General features: G+C 39.7%; 2 pseudogenes; both read right to left on the bottom strand.

The window, feature by feature from the left end:
• Window positions 1–4,974: 4,974 nt before the first annotated feature.
• Window positions 4,975–5,916, bottom strand: LOC131902755 (vomeronasal type-1 receptor 4-like; annotated as a pseudogene).
• Window positions 5,917–7,927: 2,011 nt separating this feature from the next.
• On the bottom strand, window positions 7,928–8,678 carry LOC131902752 (small ribosomal subunit protein eS6-like; annotated as a pseudogene).
• Window positions 8,679–16,343: the final 7,665 nt, after the last annotated feature.

The following is a 16,343-nucleotide window of genomic DNA, read 5'->3' as shown; positions in this document are numbered from 1 at the left end:
GAAGATGCCAAGTTCTGCTCCTTACTGGGTTGGAACATTCCCCTGCCCACCCACATTAAACAAAATCTAAATCAGCTTTCTATCTTTCAATGCCTGGGCTTAGCTGTCCTGAAACTTGTTCTTCAAATCAGGTTGATCACAAATTCAATGATCTGCCAGGCTGTGCCTTCCCAGTGCTGGGAATAAAGGTGTGCCCCACCACATTCGACTCTAAGCTTTTCTTCAGTTCCTTTTTCCAAGTTGTAAACTTATCTGGGGTGAGATCTTGCCTAGAGGTCACCATTACCTTTATTCCATTCTCAAGGCATTTATCTCCTTGGACACAGGATTTGGGTCCATTCCACTTCTTGCTGTTCTTTTTTTCTTGAAATTTACATTTGTATTTTACCCTGCTCAGTTTGTTCCTTTTCATTATAAATCTTAATTATAGTTACCAGAGTCTACTGTGCTGTTTTGAGATTTCTTCTGCCAACAGAATTAATTCCAAACTCTTCAACTGAGCCTCGGGAAGATTCTTTGAATAAAGTGAAAAGGCAGCCACTTTCTCCACCAAAATATCACAAGAATGAACATTGGGTAACATAAGAAAATACTTCTTCTCTGAAACCTCTTGATATATCCCTCCCTACACCCCATAGTCCATCAAGTCACAGACAGCACCACTTTTTTCCCTCACTCCTCCAAGTATGGCCCATCAAGCAGCACTAAAAATGTTCAACTGCTTTTCTAGTCCATAGTCCCCAAGTCCATATTACTCCAAATAAACACATGGTCAGGCTTATCACAATACCCCAGTCGCTGGTACTAACTTCTGTCTTAGAGTTTTCATTGCTGTGAAGGGACAACATGACTATGGCATCTCTTATAAAGAAAACATTTCATTGGGATGGTTCACTTACAATTTCAGAGGTTCTGTCCATCATCATCACTGCAGACAGCATGGTGGCATGCATGCAGACATGGTACTGGAGCTGAGAGTGCTACACCTTGCAGGTAATAGTAAGTCAACTGACACACTGGGCAGGATCCTGAGCATAGAAAATCTCAAAGCCTGCACCCACAGTTACACACTTCCTTCAACAGACCATACCCACTCCAGCAAAGCCATACCTCCTAATACTGCCACTCCTTATGACATTATGGGGGCCAATTACATTCAAACGTCCACAGCTACCATGACTGGTTTTCTAAAAGCACTCTATTTGTTTGTTTGAATTATATGCTGTGAAATTAATATGTTGAGGATTTCATCAGAAAGACTGTGGTCTCTATTCAAAAAACTTCTTGACCTCAGCACAAAAGACAGAACCCTAAATGTCATAATCCCAAAAAAGGCATGAAGTTCAGGGATTAAAAATTCTGAAATCTAAAGTCCTCTAAAACAATAATGCTGAAATTTTTGAGTGTTAAAATCTCTATGAGAATAGCAGAATATCATTAGGAGTCATTTGTATTGACACATTTTTTCTTAAACAGTTTTACCGTAGTTCTCTGAACACTTAGTCTCTGGTTCTTGCTTACTCAAGCATTGTTGTATGGTCTTCTTTCTCATGGAGTGTGACACATCATATTAAGTGTTGGTTGGCTACTCTCACAAATTTGTGTCACAATTGCCCTAGAGTATTTCACAGGCAGGAAAGATTACAGGTCAAAGATTTTGTGACTGGGTTAGTATTTACATTTCTCTGTTGGTTTTCTGCCGAGTACCTTCCTGCTCCAAAGAGACTAGAATGTAGGAGTGAAGGCTCCATGTAGACACCAGTTCTCCTTCTCCATGTTCAATGATTTGTGTGGGTGTTGTCCTCAGCACTGGGACCCCATAGCCACTTTGAGGAAAACAATCTTTGTGTCAGTAACAGCCTAGGTTGTTTGGGGATTTCCATGGAACCCCATTCCTATCACTACTGCCTGAATGCAAACTCAACAGTGACATACACCTTAAGCTCTCTCACCACAACTCCAACTTCCCTCACTGCTACTCTCTTACCATAATGGACTCTGCCTTCAGACTGCTGTGAACAAAACTTTCCTTATTTGATTTGCCTTTGTCTGGCATTTTGTCACAGTAACAAGAAAGAGAAATAACACATCCATCAAATGCTTTCCCTTGTTTCCTAGGTTCCTATGTCTTTGCTGCTTTGTAGGATATGGTGTGTGTGTGTGTGCGTGTGTGTGTGTGTGTGCTTTTTGAAAGCAACTTTTTTTTTCAATTCCATATTTTGAAAATCCTTCCTCTAAATTTCTAATGGTAATTCAACACTTCCAAAGAAGCAAAACTGAGAAGTGAGAAGTTTTATTATTTTAGCGAATTGTCTTTTTAAAAAAAATGTTATGATGTGAGATAATTTCAAGCTCATAGAAAAATTGCAAAACTAGTAAAATTTTTCTCATCCAATTTTACTCATATTCTAGTGCAAGACAAGACTGTTTTCTGGAAGAGTGGATATTCTGGAGGCAAAATGGTTGCCTGGCAAATGCAATGCCCTAGGATCCAGACCTAACATAGTTTACAACATATGCCAAACAAAGAGCTTATGACAAATTTCCTACCAGAAACAATATTGCACCATGTAACCACAGTTGAATTATGAAACCCCATATATTTCTATCTGTGTAGCAACATGGTCCCATCTCTTAACACTTTTCACATTTTCCCAATAATCAAAAAGTTTCCTCCTTGTGGTAGCAGAAAAAAGCACTCTCCTGAAATATCTAAGCCAAGACTAACTGTAGCATTTAGTAATCTTTCTTCTTTTGAGCATGTTCACATCCAAATTGTGTTTTATGGAAATAAGATGCAGTGATAAGACAAACTACTGACTAGAAGAAACAACAAAATGAGAATAAAATTTTCAGATGTTTTGGGGTTGGAAGATCAAATGGTAATTTCTGTAAGATGCAGAGAAAGCTCACAGATAATGAATTAGAAAAGTGATTAAGAATTAAATCAGAGAAGATTTAAAAATGCTCAGTTTCAGACAAACACAACTAAGGAAAATTGTCCTGTTTCTTGAAATGGGCAAATGGAAGAAAAACTAAAGATGAGCTATCTGAATGAAAGAAACTTAAATGTGTAGAAACAGACTGTCTAAACAGACTCAAGGAGGGCACTCATGGTTTGGTGGTGTCACTGTTATTTAGAAATAATATGTCAATGCCTGTTAACAATGGTGTTAAACTCAGGATTGAAAGACTCTGCCCCATGTCCACGTATTTGTTGTTGTTGTTGTTTTGTTTTGTTCTTGGGTTTTTGGTTTTTTCAAGACAGGGTTTCTCTATGTAGCTTTGTGCCTTTCCTGGATCTCTCTCTGTAGACCAGGCTGGCCTTGAACTCACAAAGAACCGCCTGCCTCTTGCTCCCGAGTGCTGGAATTAAAGGCATGCACCACCACCACATGGCTTGTTTTCTTTTGTTTTTTTTTACTTTTATTTTTTTTTTCATGTGTTAACATGTAGTGCCCCCACTCCATGAGAAGATGAAGATTTTATCCCCCAGTGAGAAGGACTTGGGTGATTGGGGTGTCCATTCTCTAGGGACCAGAAGACCAGGCCTACACTCATCTTTTCTTTGCAGAAAAAGAGAAATTTTCTCCAAGGAAAATTATTATAAATAAAGTATATTATTAATTTTACTCCACAGGGAAAAGCTGGAGGTTAGAGGAATATTTTCATGAAGAAATGAGTTTGAGTAACAAATAGAATTATACACAAATAAAATATTTTTATGAACCTTCTAGATAGTGGATGTTATAGAACATACCATGGAGCAGCTAGGGTCATGGAGATAGTCATGTGAATAAAATGAACCAAATGTGACACAGGGTGGTAGAGACAGGCTTTAATTATTTTTTTTATTTTGAAGCATGTCTTAATTGTACAGAGCAATAGATTGCATCACGATATTTTCACACATGTGCATTAGTTGTTTGTGTCCTATTTATTCTTCACTGTCTCGACTCTGTCCCCATTTCCTGCTCTCTGGTTCTTTTCCTCTTCTCAGTAGTTCATATTTCACTCTGACTCCTTTTTGTTCCTTGACTTCACATGAAAGAAAATGTAATATTTGCATTTCTGAGGCTAATTTTCTTAAGGTGAATTCTGTTCTCTCCATTTTTCTACACTTTCAGACTAGTGATGATGATACTTGAAGGATTATACTTTCTACATATGAGAAGAAAAAAAAAACCAGTATGGAGCTGGAGAGCTGGTTCAGTGGTTAAAGAGCATTTAGTGAACTTCTAGAGGAACTGAGTTTAGATTCCACCAATCACATTGAGTGACTCCTACTACCTGTAATTCAACTTCCAGATTATCCAGCATGCTCTCCTTCCCTCTGTGGGCAGCTGGATTCACATGGTAACATACATGTGCTGAGGCACACACAGCTACACAAAATAAAAAAAAATGTAATGAAACTTCTCAGGGCTGGAGAGATGGCTTGGTGCTTAAGAGCACTGGTTGCTCTTCCAGAGGACACAGGCTCTATGTCCAGCGCTCAATGGTGGCTCAAAATCACCTGTAACTCCAGTCCTTAATGGTTGAACACCCTCTTCTGACCTCTGCAGGTTTGTGTGTGGTACATAGACATACATGTAGGAAAAAATATGAATGCATGCAAAATAAAAACACCTCATCCACACCCATAAGAACTGAAAATCTGTTCCTGATACTTCAGATAAGATCAGGACTCCCATACATATTTTTTCATGTTGACCTATACTTTGCCAATTGTCACCTAGTAATTTGTATAATATGGTGATTCCATGTGTATGAACAATTCTCATTATTGAATAGAAAATTCTGTCAGAAAATGCCTTAAGTAAATGACTATTGATCAGACCATCTGACATAGGAAACAGGTACATGATGCTCAATATCTTCAAATTGCAGTCTTAGCATTACACAAAAGATAAAAAAAATGCCAATATATATGAAAAGACAAACAAACAGGGCTCATGAAAGACTTGGAGGGAGCTAACTCTTACCACAGCAGGGAAAAAACAGGCTAGAAATAGACTTGATATTGCTGATGAGAACAAAGGGGCAAACTATGGGAAAGCAAATTTCTAGAAATAGAAATACACTTTCTACCCATAGCATTGGACCTTTGGAGGAGTTCCTAAAGACAAGCCGGATGGATGACACCGAGTAAGAGATGGCAAATGTGCACACCAGGATGAGGATAGTTTGGGTGGCTCTGTCCTCAGGCGAGACTTTCAGAAAGTGGTGAGCACTGTGGATATGCTTGACTTGTCTCTTATGTCGGTAGAGGAGACTCACCATGGAGACACTTGAGCAGGCCATGAGACCCAGACACAGGCCATCAGAGAAGCACAGTAAGAACATATACAGTGCAACTGTCACACTGCCGGAAACAAACCATGAGCAGTATCCATTACTCACCAAGTCAGTCATATTTTTCCTGTAAACGGGGCCTAATACTCTTGCTGGAGTCAAGATGTTTAACAGCATGTGCACAAGCCAGCTGAGAGAGCAGGAGGGACCAATGTACTTGGTGGTTCTATGTTTAAACTTGTGCCACCTGGAGTTGTTGGGGCTGATTGTGATTGCTTGGAAGCTACTCAATAGGCACATGACATACAGGGACATCCCTCTCATTACTCGATAAAAATACATTATCAATTTACATCCAATGTCATCCAGGAAATCCTTGAATCCAAAGTGTGCCATTGTCTGTGGCATGCCTTTTTGTGATGAGAGACAAGCAGTTGGCAAAAGTCAAGTGCTCTAGGATCAAGTCTTTGGGCATTAAATGCTTTCCAGTGAATATCAAAATGACATAGTAAAATAGTATTGAGGAATTGCCAAGCATGCCCACTGTAATCTGAGAGAAGAGGAAATTCCCATTGCCAGGTTGTCAGAGGCCATTTTCATTCCTATGAAAAAGGTAAATAAATGTATCCCAGTCAACAGACTCTAGAAATACGTTATGAGTGTACATTATTTCATGAAGTTAGCTTAAATACAACATTCACCACTTTATTGGATTTACATAGCTATCTCATTGAAAAAGAATGTTAAAAAGTGTTTTCTTTATAAATGGAGATTTTCTCTGTTATTGTAAGGGGAAATATTAATATGTTTACTAAAGATGTATGTTTTCCCTGGACATGATGCTAGCACCATTAATTTTAGGACTCAAGAGACAGAGGCAGACAGATCTATAAATTTGCAGCTAATCCAGTCTACAGAGGCAGTTACAAGAGTGATATCCACACACAGAGAAACCCGTTCTTAAAAATCTAAAGTAAATGAATTAATTAGAATATTAATGTATTCATTGTTTTTGACTAAACACAATGATTTTGGGTTAATTTCAAAGAACAAATTTTTAAAACGTGCTATTATTCCTGAAACTCACATGAAGCAGATTTCAAATTTCACCCAGAGAAACAACAGAAAACATTGAAAATCATACTTACAATGATTGACTAAATATTCATAATATTTAAAGAATATTTTATTTTAAGATTTGTCTTGTTTTTAATTATATGTGTGTTTGGGAGCCCCCAAATGAGTGTGAGTGACAACAGAGGCCAGAGACTTGGGGTCTTCTACAGCTGGATTTGTAGAAAGTTTTGAGCCACTGGTAGGAGCTAGGAACTGAACTCACATTCAAGTTAACAGTAGTATGTACTCTTAATTAATGACTACTCACTCTACCATAAAATGAATATTTGAAACTAAACTTGAAAATAACTAAAATATAAAAGAAACAAAAATGGGTTCCAGACTTTGTTAAAATTCCTAAAATCATTTCAGAAATGTCCAGCTTGTTTCAAAATGAGGCTCATCATCACCAGTAATTAAGGAAATACAATGAGGGGATACACGTTGATGTTTCAATGACAGATCATCACATACTGGATAAACAGGTATAATTAAAAGAGATAAACATAAATAAATGTAGGAGATAAAGCTGCTGAGCATATGGAGGAAAAGAACCTTAGTATAGAATGCATAGGTAAGTAAAATGTTGAAGTTATAAATTTATTATTGTTATTCTTCTACAAAATTAGAAAATAACTACCAAGATCCATTTGGAGTGTTACTGCATCTCCAACGTGTTGTGTCATCAACTTTTGTTGTTCTTAATGGCAAATGCTGTTCAAGGATCTGGGAACATGAGCAGATACAAAGCCACACAGGGAATGACTAGTGTTGAGCAAGAGTGATAAATGAGAGATCTGGTATTCCCTACCATTGCCCTGCTAAGTCTCAGCTGTTCTCATGAAGAATCTCAGAAAGACACAGTCACTTCTTTCTTGAATGTTTGGTGTGATTCACTTAGTTGTCAGACATGCTGACCCAGCATGAGTATGTGTAAATTGATATCCACCTGTAAAACAATGGGCCTATGTCTATATGCCCTCTCCCTGCAGAAAAAAAAATAGTGATAAATTACTCAAAAGCTGAAATACTAAAACTCTCAGAGAAAAAATGTTAGTAATATAAGATATAGGTAGAGGCAACAAGGCTAATAGTCAGTGGTTCTTCACTAATTCTCTGATCTCTTTGGTTATTACCCCAGTATTTGGCTCTGTGTTTCTTATTTATTAAGACTGTTTAGAAATTTGTCTACATTTTCCTGTCTTTTTTTCTTTGCTTTTCTAATTTGTTGGTGTTTGCTTGTTTTTGCAAATGGCTGCCTTGTTAGCCAGGTCTACTCACAAACTCATTAGGTTGTAGACAATGATCTTGCACTACAATTCTATGGCTTCAAAGTCCTCAGTGCTGGGGGCCCAGAGCTGTCTCACTACTTCAAGAATCCATTTTGGTTTTCTGTCTGTTCTTTACTGTCTTGTTGTTGCTGCTGTTCTGATGTGGTTTTTTTTTTGTTTTTTTGTTTGTTTGTTTTAGTTTTTTGTTTTTTTAAAGGTATGATCATTTATTTGTTACCCTTAAAGACTTATTTTTGACTGGACTCAGACTTAGAAGTAGAAGCTCTCAGAGAGGACAGCCTACGGCTCTTGGCGATCTGTTCCTGGCGCTTTTCTTTGGCTTCCTTCATTCTCTTGGCCAAAAGTTTAGCATATTCTGCAGCCTCCTTGTTTTTCTCAGTTCGTTGTTTCTTTAGGGCAATATGACGGCATTTGTTTTGCAGGACACGTGGAGTAACAAGACGCTGAATCTTGGGTGCTTTGGTCCTGGGCTTCTTACCTTCTTTGTTTAATGGCTTTCTGACCACGTATTGGCGGAGAGCATCTTCTTTAAAGAGATTAAAAAGCTTTCGGATTCTGCTTGCTCTTTTGAGTCCCAACCGACGAGGCACAGTAGTATCTGTCAGTCCAGGAATATCCTTCTCTCCTTTTTTTACAATAACCAGGTTGAGAACACTGAGACTGGCACCCACGATGCATCCTCAAACAGATTTGCGCTTCCTTTCTCCAGTTCTCCTTGGTGTATAACAAGAATGCCCCTTACTCAACAGCAGGCACACTCTGCCTTGGGTCAACACGCCTTGCTTCATGGGAAAACCTTGTTTGTCATTCCCGCCACTGATTCGGACCACGTAGCCCTTCCACTCTTCACCCACTTCTGTGGCCATGCGCTTCTCGTAGAATGTACGAAGCTTGCGCTCATCATCCACTTCGATGAGTTTCTGACAGCTGATGGCAGGGAAGGAGATATTCAGCTTCATCTTGACACAGCCGACCGCCTAGTAGGTGCCAAGAAAAAGAGACCACTGTTCTGTTTTCTAAAACAGTGTCTCACTATGTATCCCTGGCTGTACTGTAACTATTATGTAGTCCAGTTTAATTTCAAACTCACAAATGCTTGCTCTGGGATTAAAGTGCAGGGATTAAAAGCTTGTGTCATTATCAATGAATTTCTCCAAGCATGCTGATTGTTAGGTTGAATTGTTTCCCCTGATATCCACATGTTGAGGTCTTATGCCCAAAGACTGTGGTCTTATATCAAAATGTGCTGAATCCCAACAAATAGACAGAATCCCAAATGCTATCATCACAAAGAATACTTAAAGCTCAGTGACTAATATTTCTATCCTTTCAGAGATAGAAAGTCTTGAAAACCAGAATTAAAGAGAAAAACAAACAAAAAGGATACCTGAAGGAAGGAGGCAATCTTCAACCCCAGATCCGAGGAGTAGAAGCCATAGAATTGTAGTGCACGGCCATTCACAATGACTTTGTGAATTTAAAAGAAGAATGGACTGAAAGTAAATATATTGCAACAACAAAATCAAAGATAGAAAAGTAAACAAAAGAAAGAAAAAAAGTAATCAAATGAAAAATGAAGAGAGACCAAAAATCACCTTGCTCTTTCGGGCCACCCAATTTTAATTCCTCCACAGACCACAGTCTTCATCTCATGTCTATCAATTTCATGTTTTCCAAAGAGAAATACATGCCACTCTCTCCCAACAGAAGTGAACCTGCTTCAGCCTCTGGTTTTTCTATGTTGTATCTCAGAATCTCCTGTTTGCCCCCTGCCCTCTGTCCCATTCCAGTGTCAATGGTCCACTAGATTGAAGACAATTGATTTGATCTCTCCTGGCAACAATCACTCACAAATAGCTCCTTGGTTACTGATGGAAATTTAACAACTCTTATCAAAACTACATTGAAAATGGAAGGAAGAATGAAGGATTAAATAAATACAAAAGGAAAGAAAGGAGAAATGAAGAGAAGATTAGAAGATTGTACTTTAAGGTGCAAGGTATTAAAGATTACTTTTGGGATCTGGTGGAAATAATTAGATTTTCACCAGAAGGGTTGAATACAGTTCATTCTACATCTAGTAGTAAATACCACAGTTCCTGTTAAAATATTTTTAAACTCAATTCTAGTCACAGCAATATAGTCAATTCACCCTACCCTGGAAAATCTCAAGTTTATCTTTATCTATATGTACATATTAAATTAATTCTCACCTGCATACTGTGGGATGCCACAGTAGCAATTGCTGAGCTGAACCGCTGAGTCTGTCCTGTATTGAGATGACACTCTGGCCCCGATTTATTGCTTTCTTATTCCCTGGTCCCCTTTCCTACTACAGAAGTGGATTTCAAATCAATTCTCAATCCATAATATCATGTACATAAAGAAATGAGGAAATTTTAAATGACTCTCCACCAATTAGGTATCAGTTCAAATGTGTACAAATCAAAAGAGCAAATCCAGTGAAGCAATTAGGAGGACTTCAGGAGAAAACATGTCTGTGAGTCAGCAGTTTCTCAAGGGATGCACAACATGCAAAGAGCCTGTGTTAAGAATATGAAGTTGCTGAATGTAGTGTTGTACCCAGAATCCCCAAAGATAACCAAGAGACCAAATCTGATAAAAAAATTTAATAAAAAAAGCAAAATCTTTTTACTGTTGTTGGGTAAACCCTGGCCTCTCTGTCTATCTGATGCAGCAGAGCAGGAGAGACCCAGAGTAGCAATGGGGCAGGGTTTCCGTAGGGGTAAAGCAAGGGGTTCTTCTGGTCTTCAGACTACATCGGAACAGACTTGGGATTGGTTTATGTGAGTGACAGTTATGGTAGTAACTTTAATTCGCTAGGGTTATTTTGGGGTTACAGTTACCCATTTCTGGGCAGACATGGACCAGTCCCATGTTTTGTTCCTGAGCTTCTGTGGAGACTGGCTGGCCTAGCAAGTGCTGACTGTAGGGGCTGGCTCAGTGGCACAGACTTGGTGTGTCCTATCTCCTGGTCCTGCTGGCAGGGGCCTCAGTGATTAACTGTCTTTTTTCATGGCCCTCCCAGAAACTAATAGCTCAGTTCATGAAACTGATATTGAGGCCTGATCTCTGAGAAAAGACTATGGTGGTATTGTGTTCCCCCAAATATTGTGTACCCTAATAAACATATCTGGGGTCAGAGAACAGAAAAGCCAATAGATACTTAGGATAGGCAGTGGTAGCACACACCTTTAATAGTAGCATTCCAGAGACAGAAATCCTTGTGTTCAAGGATACAGCCAAGCATGGTGACACATGCCTTTATTCCCAGAAAGTGAGCCTTTAATCCCAGGGACTAATGGCAGAAAGCAGAAAGGTATTTAAGGTGTGAGGACCAGACACTAGAAGCATTTGGCTGGTTAAGCTTTCAGGTTTTGGAGCAGCACAGTTCAACTGAGAACCATTCGGAAATGAGGACTCCGAGGTTTCCAGTCTTAGGAAACAGGATCAGCAAAGGAACTGGCAAGAACTTTTAATATTCCTGCTACATCTGGCGGCCAACGTTTGTGCTACAAATTCAGGAAAAAGCTGCTTGTCTGTGGCCTTGTGGGCCCCAGCTCTGACCCGAACTACACTCTGCTGGTTGTGGTGGCACATGCCAGTAAGATTTACTGAAGAAGGCAGAGGGAGGAGGATCCTGAGTTTGAGGCCAACCTAGGAGAAGCTTTGGCTGGGGCCAAGCCACAAACAGTGGTGGGACCATGGAGGCAGTGGCTGCTGCTCCGAGTTGCTGGCTCCTTCTCATCTTAATGGTGATGACGTTGATGCCTCTACCTGGCATGAAGGGTTTACTGATGTTTGTTCAGAGAATTGCCAGGACCATCGTGTTACAAGAAAACATCGAAAAAGGTCAGTTAGGGAAAGTTTGGCAAGACTACTACTGTGAAGATTTTCTCTTCTAGGGAAGAACGTTCATGGTTTCTGGAAACAGACATTTATGAGACTGTGTTTGCTCCAAACCACAGAGGAGGGACAAAAAAAAAAAAATTCTAAAGGGAACCATGACCACACCTAACAGCGACTTTGGAATCTTCAAAGAATGATAGGATCCCACAATGATGATTCCACATGGACTATGGTTAAGCCATTAAGCTGATTAACACCAAGGAAAGATCGACTTTGGACTACAAACTGCTAAGGACAATTTTGAGATGGCTAGCTGAGATGATTCAGCCTGACAGACTACTCGAGCAAGGACTTGAGACAAGCCCTGAACTTTCCCACCATGCAGCGACTGGACAAATGATACAGGACTTGACAATTAACCCAAGAATTTTCTTTTCAGGATTCCCTACAGATACATTCACACCTAGAAAGCAGGAAGTAATTTTAAGTAAACAATGCCCACATTCCCAAGCGGTGGAATGGGAGGTTTTTGGTTGTTTTATGAGTTATGAATATTGTCTTTGTTTATGATGGTTGGTTACAAGTTGTTGATTGTTAATGGTCAGGAAAAAAGCTGATCATGGAGTTTAGATTCAGAGGTTTTGTTTAAAAAAAAGGGAAAATAAAGAAGAGAATATAGATATGAGGTAGATCACTGAATCTACCCTGAGAAAAACAGATAAAGAAGTAATAAGATAAATGGGTAGATAATTGAATGCACTCTAAAAAGAAAAAAGGGGAATATATAAAAATGACAAAAGGTAGATTACTGAATCTATTATGAAAATAAAAATACTTTTAAAAAGGAACTACTTGTTTTACATAGGATAAGTAATGAAAATTTTTTTGTCTGAGTTTATCAAATGTTACTGGACTGGACATTGTTAATATATATAATGGAGTCTTTTACTGTATATATTGTATAGACTTATTAGATAGTTATTCTTGTATTAGTTATAAGCTTTTTTAATTTTAGACAAAAAGAGAAGAAATGTGGTGGTATTGTGTTCCCCACAATATTGTGTACCTGATAAAATTATTTGGGATCAGAGAACAGAAAAGCCACTAGATGCTTAAAATAGGCAGTGGTAGGTAGTACACACCTTTAATCTTAGCATTCCAGAGGCAGAAATCCATGTGTTCAAGGATAGAGTCAAGCATGGTGACTCACGCCTTTAATCCCAGAAAGCAAACTTTTAATCTCAGGGAGTGATGGCAGAAAGTGTGAAGGTATATACAGCGTGAGGACCAGAAACTAGAAGCATTTGGCTAGCTAAGCTTTCAGGCTTTGGAGCATCAGTTCAGCTTAGAGCCATTCAGATATGAGGACTAGATAGTAAGGATAGGCAGTGGTAGCACACGCCTTTAATCCTAGCATTCCAGGGACAGAAATCCATCTGTTCAAGGTTATATGCAGGCATGATGACACACATCTTTAATCCCAAGAAGTGAGCCTTTAATCCCAGGGAGTGATGGCAGATAGCAGAAAGGTATATAAGGTGTGAAGACCAGGAACTGGAAGCATTTGGCTGGTTAATCTTTTAGGTTTTGAGCAGCACAGTTCAGCTGAGAGCCATTCAGATATGAGGACAAAGAGGCTCCAGTCTGAGGAAACAGGACCAACTGAGGAACTGGCGAGGTGAGGTGGCTGTGGCTTGTTCTGTCTCTCTGATCTTCCAGTGTTTACCCCAATACTTGACTCCAGGTTTGTTTTATTAAATAAGACCATTTAAGATTTTTGCTACAGCACTCTTTTATGTTGCATTTGTTTAACTCTGTAAAGGTGTTGTGCTTTGCCTGTCTAAAACACTCACTTAATCTAATAAGGAGCTGAACAGAAGGTAGCTAAGCGGGAGAGGGGTAAGCATAGCTTCCAGGCAGAGAGAATAAATAGGAGGGGAAATCTAGGCTGCATAGAAGAGAAGAATGAGGAACAAGAAAAGGAAATGGAGAAGAGGATTCCAGGGGTCAGCCACACAGTGACACAGCCAGCCAGGGAGTAAGAAGAAAATCAAGATATATAGAATAAAGAAAATTAAAAATCCCAGAAGCAAAACGTTTTGAGTCACATGCTACTGCCTCAAGCCATATTTTTAGTGTGTGCTGAGGTTCCACCTCAGACCTCAAGATTACATTGTAAGCACCTCCCTGACTCCCTGACTGAGCCATCTCTAAGACCCGGGTATCTCCTCTAAAGCCTTAAGTTCCCAAAGATTAATTCCCCAGTCTCTCTGTCACTATGTAAATAAATTACATTCAAGTGTGTCCATCAAACCAGCAATGGGTTTATTTTGCTTTATTCATGCTAATTTAGGGTACTGGATATCCTCCCTGGTAAGTTTTGTTGGGGGCAGTACATTCTCATGAATATAAAAAAACTACAACAACTTCTCAGTACTTCTTCTCAAAACGACTGTCTTCCTGAGTTAGCCATCTCTCACCCCAGGAACTCACCTTGACAAGAGGCTCTAACACTCATCAAAGAGACCTTCCGTGAAACTCCCAGGGTTTCTGCCACTTGATTACCCAGCAATGGACAAATGGATGAGATCTACATGAGCAAACTGGGGGTGAGGAGGGGTAATGGAGGGCAAGAGTTGGGAAAATAGATATTAGGGGAGCAGGAGGTCACAGCTGGATCAGGAACAGAATGGGAGAACAATGAAAGAGATACCGTGCTAAATGAAGACACCATGGGAATAGGAAGAAGCAGAGTGCTAGAGAGGTCCCCAGGAATCCACAAAAAATGACTCCACTATAAACTACTGGTAATGGTTGAGAGGGTGCCTGAGCTGACCTACTCTGGTGATCAGGTGGCAGAACACCCTAACTGTCATCAAAGAACCCTCATCCAGTGACTGATGGAAGCAGATGCAGAGATCCATGGCCAGGTCCCAGATGTAACTCCACGAGTACAGTCGATAGGGAAGAGGAGGGATTCTGTGAGCAAGAGATATGGAGACCATGATTAGAAAAAGTACAGCGACAAATAGCCAAACTAGTGGGAACACATGAACTGTGGACCAATAGCTGAGTAGCCCCCATGGAACTGGACTAGGTCCTCTGGATAAGTGAGACAATTGTTTAGATTCAACTGTTTAGGGGGCCCCCAGGCAGTGGGACCAGGACCTGTCCCTAGTGCATGAGCCAGGTTTTTGGAACATAGTGCCTATGGTGAGACACTTTGTGCAGCCTTGGGACAAGGATGAGGGGCTTAGACCTAACTCAACAGAATTACCAGGCTCTGCTGACTCCCCAGGGGAGATCTTGCCTCGAAGCAAGTGGGAATAGGAAGGTGGATTGGGGGAAAATTTTGGGGGGTGGGAGGAGGGAGGACAGGGGAATCTGTGGGTGATATGTAAAATGAGTAGAAAATCTCTTAATTTAAAAAAAGGAGGAAAAAAAAGAAATCACTCCACAAGTCTAAGATAAAGTTTTCAGTGAAAATAAGAAACACAATAAAACCAAAATTTTTCTTTTCTCAGACCATCTCAAAAAAAAGTCATGGTTTAATCATATTGATCTCTATATTTTTTTAGTTTGTAATAGTTCTCTGAGAGTTTGGTATAAGCTGTTTTAACATATTCACCCCTCCCCCAACTTTTCCCAAAGCCAGTCTCCCTCCCATACCCACTAACTTTCTGTGTTTTAAAAACAGACATATCAAGCAAGACCAATGGGTGCTGCCCAAATATTCTTGAATGCATGATCTTCCACTGGAGTATAGTCTGACTACAAGGAACTACGCTGTTAGAGAAAACAGTGTCTTTTCTTATCTCAACAGCTGACAATTGCCATTAGCCCCAAGCTAGGGAAGAATTTAGTGCCAATTCCATTGTGTATGATGGGATTTGGTATGGCTTGGACGTGTGCAGGTCTTGTGCATGCTGTCACAACCACTGTGAATTCACATGTGCAGTGCCCTGCTGTGCACAGAACACATTGTTTCTGTGTAATCATCAACCACCTCCAGGTCTTACAGTCTTCCATGTTCTTTTCTGCAATGATTCTTGAGTCTTTTGAGGAGGAGATGTGATAGAGACATCCTGTTTAGGGATAAGCATTGTCATACAGTCTCTTATTCTCTGCACCTAGACCCTTATTCATTTCTAAGTTAATCATTATCTACTGCAAATAGGAACTTACCTGATGAGGACTGAGAGATGTAGTAATCTATGGGTCTGACAAGTCATTAGGAGTCACTCTAATACTATGTTCATTTAGAAGATTAGAAGCAATATGTTCTCTCCTAGAGCCTATGACCTGTCTAGCCATGGATTCTTGGTCCAATAATGGTGCCAGGCATGGTTTTCAGCTTGTGGAGAAGGACTGATGCTTGTGTCACTATTACACCAGTGAGCATGTCTTTCAAAGTTATCCATTGTCATGGTGCACAGTGGCAAAGCTGGATATAATTGATGATAACTTTTCAACTCCAGCAATGTAATAGATATCCCTGGCACTGTGAAGATTACCCAGTAGGGATCAAGTTTCTAGGTCTATACCAGACTGCTTTCTCTGTCACTTTCTGGGGGGTAAATAAGAGTAATGGCCACACTAAGTCCCATTTTTTTAAAACTAAGACAGCTTTTCGTTCTCAGTCTTCAAATGTTTTTGGTGGTGGTGCTGGTAGTGGTGATAGTGTTTTTTTAAAGTTTTGTTTTGAATTGCTTGGGTCTCATAAGGTAGGGTGGACTAGCCTCAGACTTTCTATCTTGTTTGAACTCACCT

The sequence above is a fragment of the Peromyscus eremicus genome, chromosome 1 (genome assembly GCF_949786415.1).
Source record: "Peromyscus eremicus chromosome 1, PerEre_H2_v1, whole genome shotgun sequence".
Classification (NCBI taxonomy): Eukaryota; Metazoa; Chordata; class Mammalia; order Rodentia; family Cricetidae; genus Peromyscus; species Peromyscus eremicus.
This window is presented reverse-complemented; position numbering and strand designations above follow the sequence as displayed.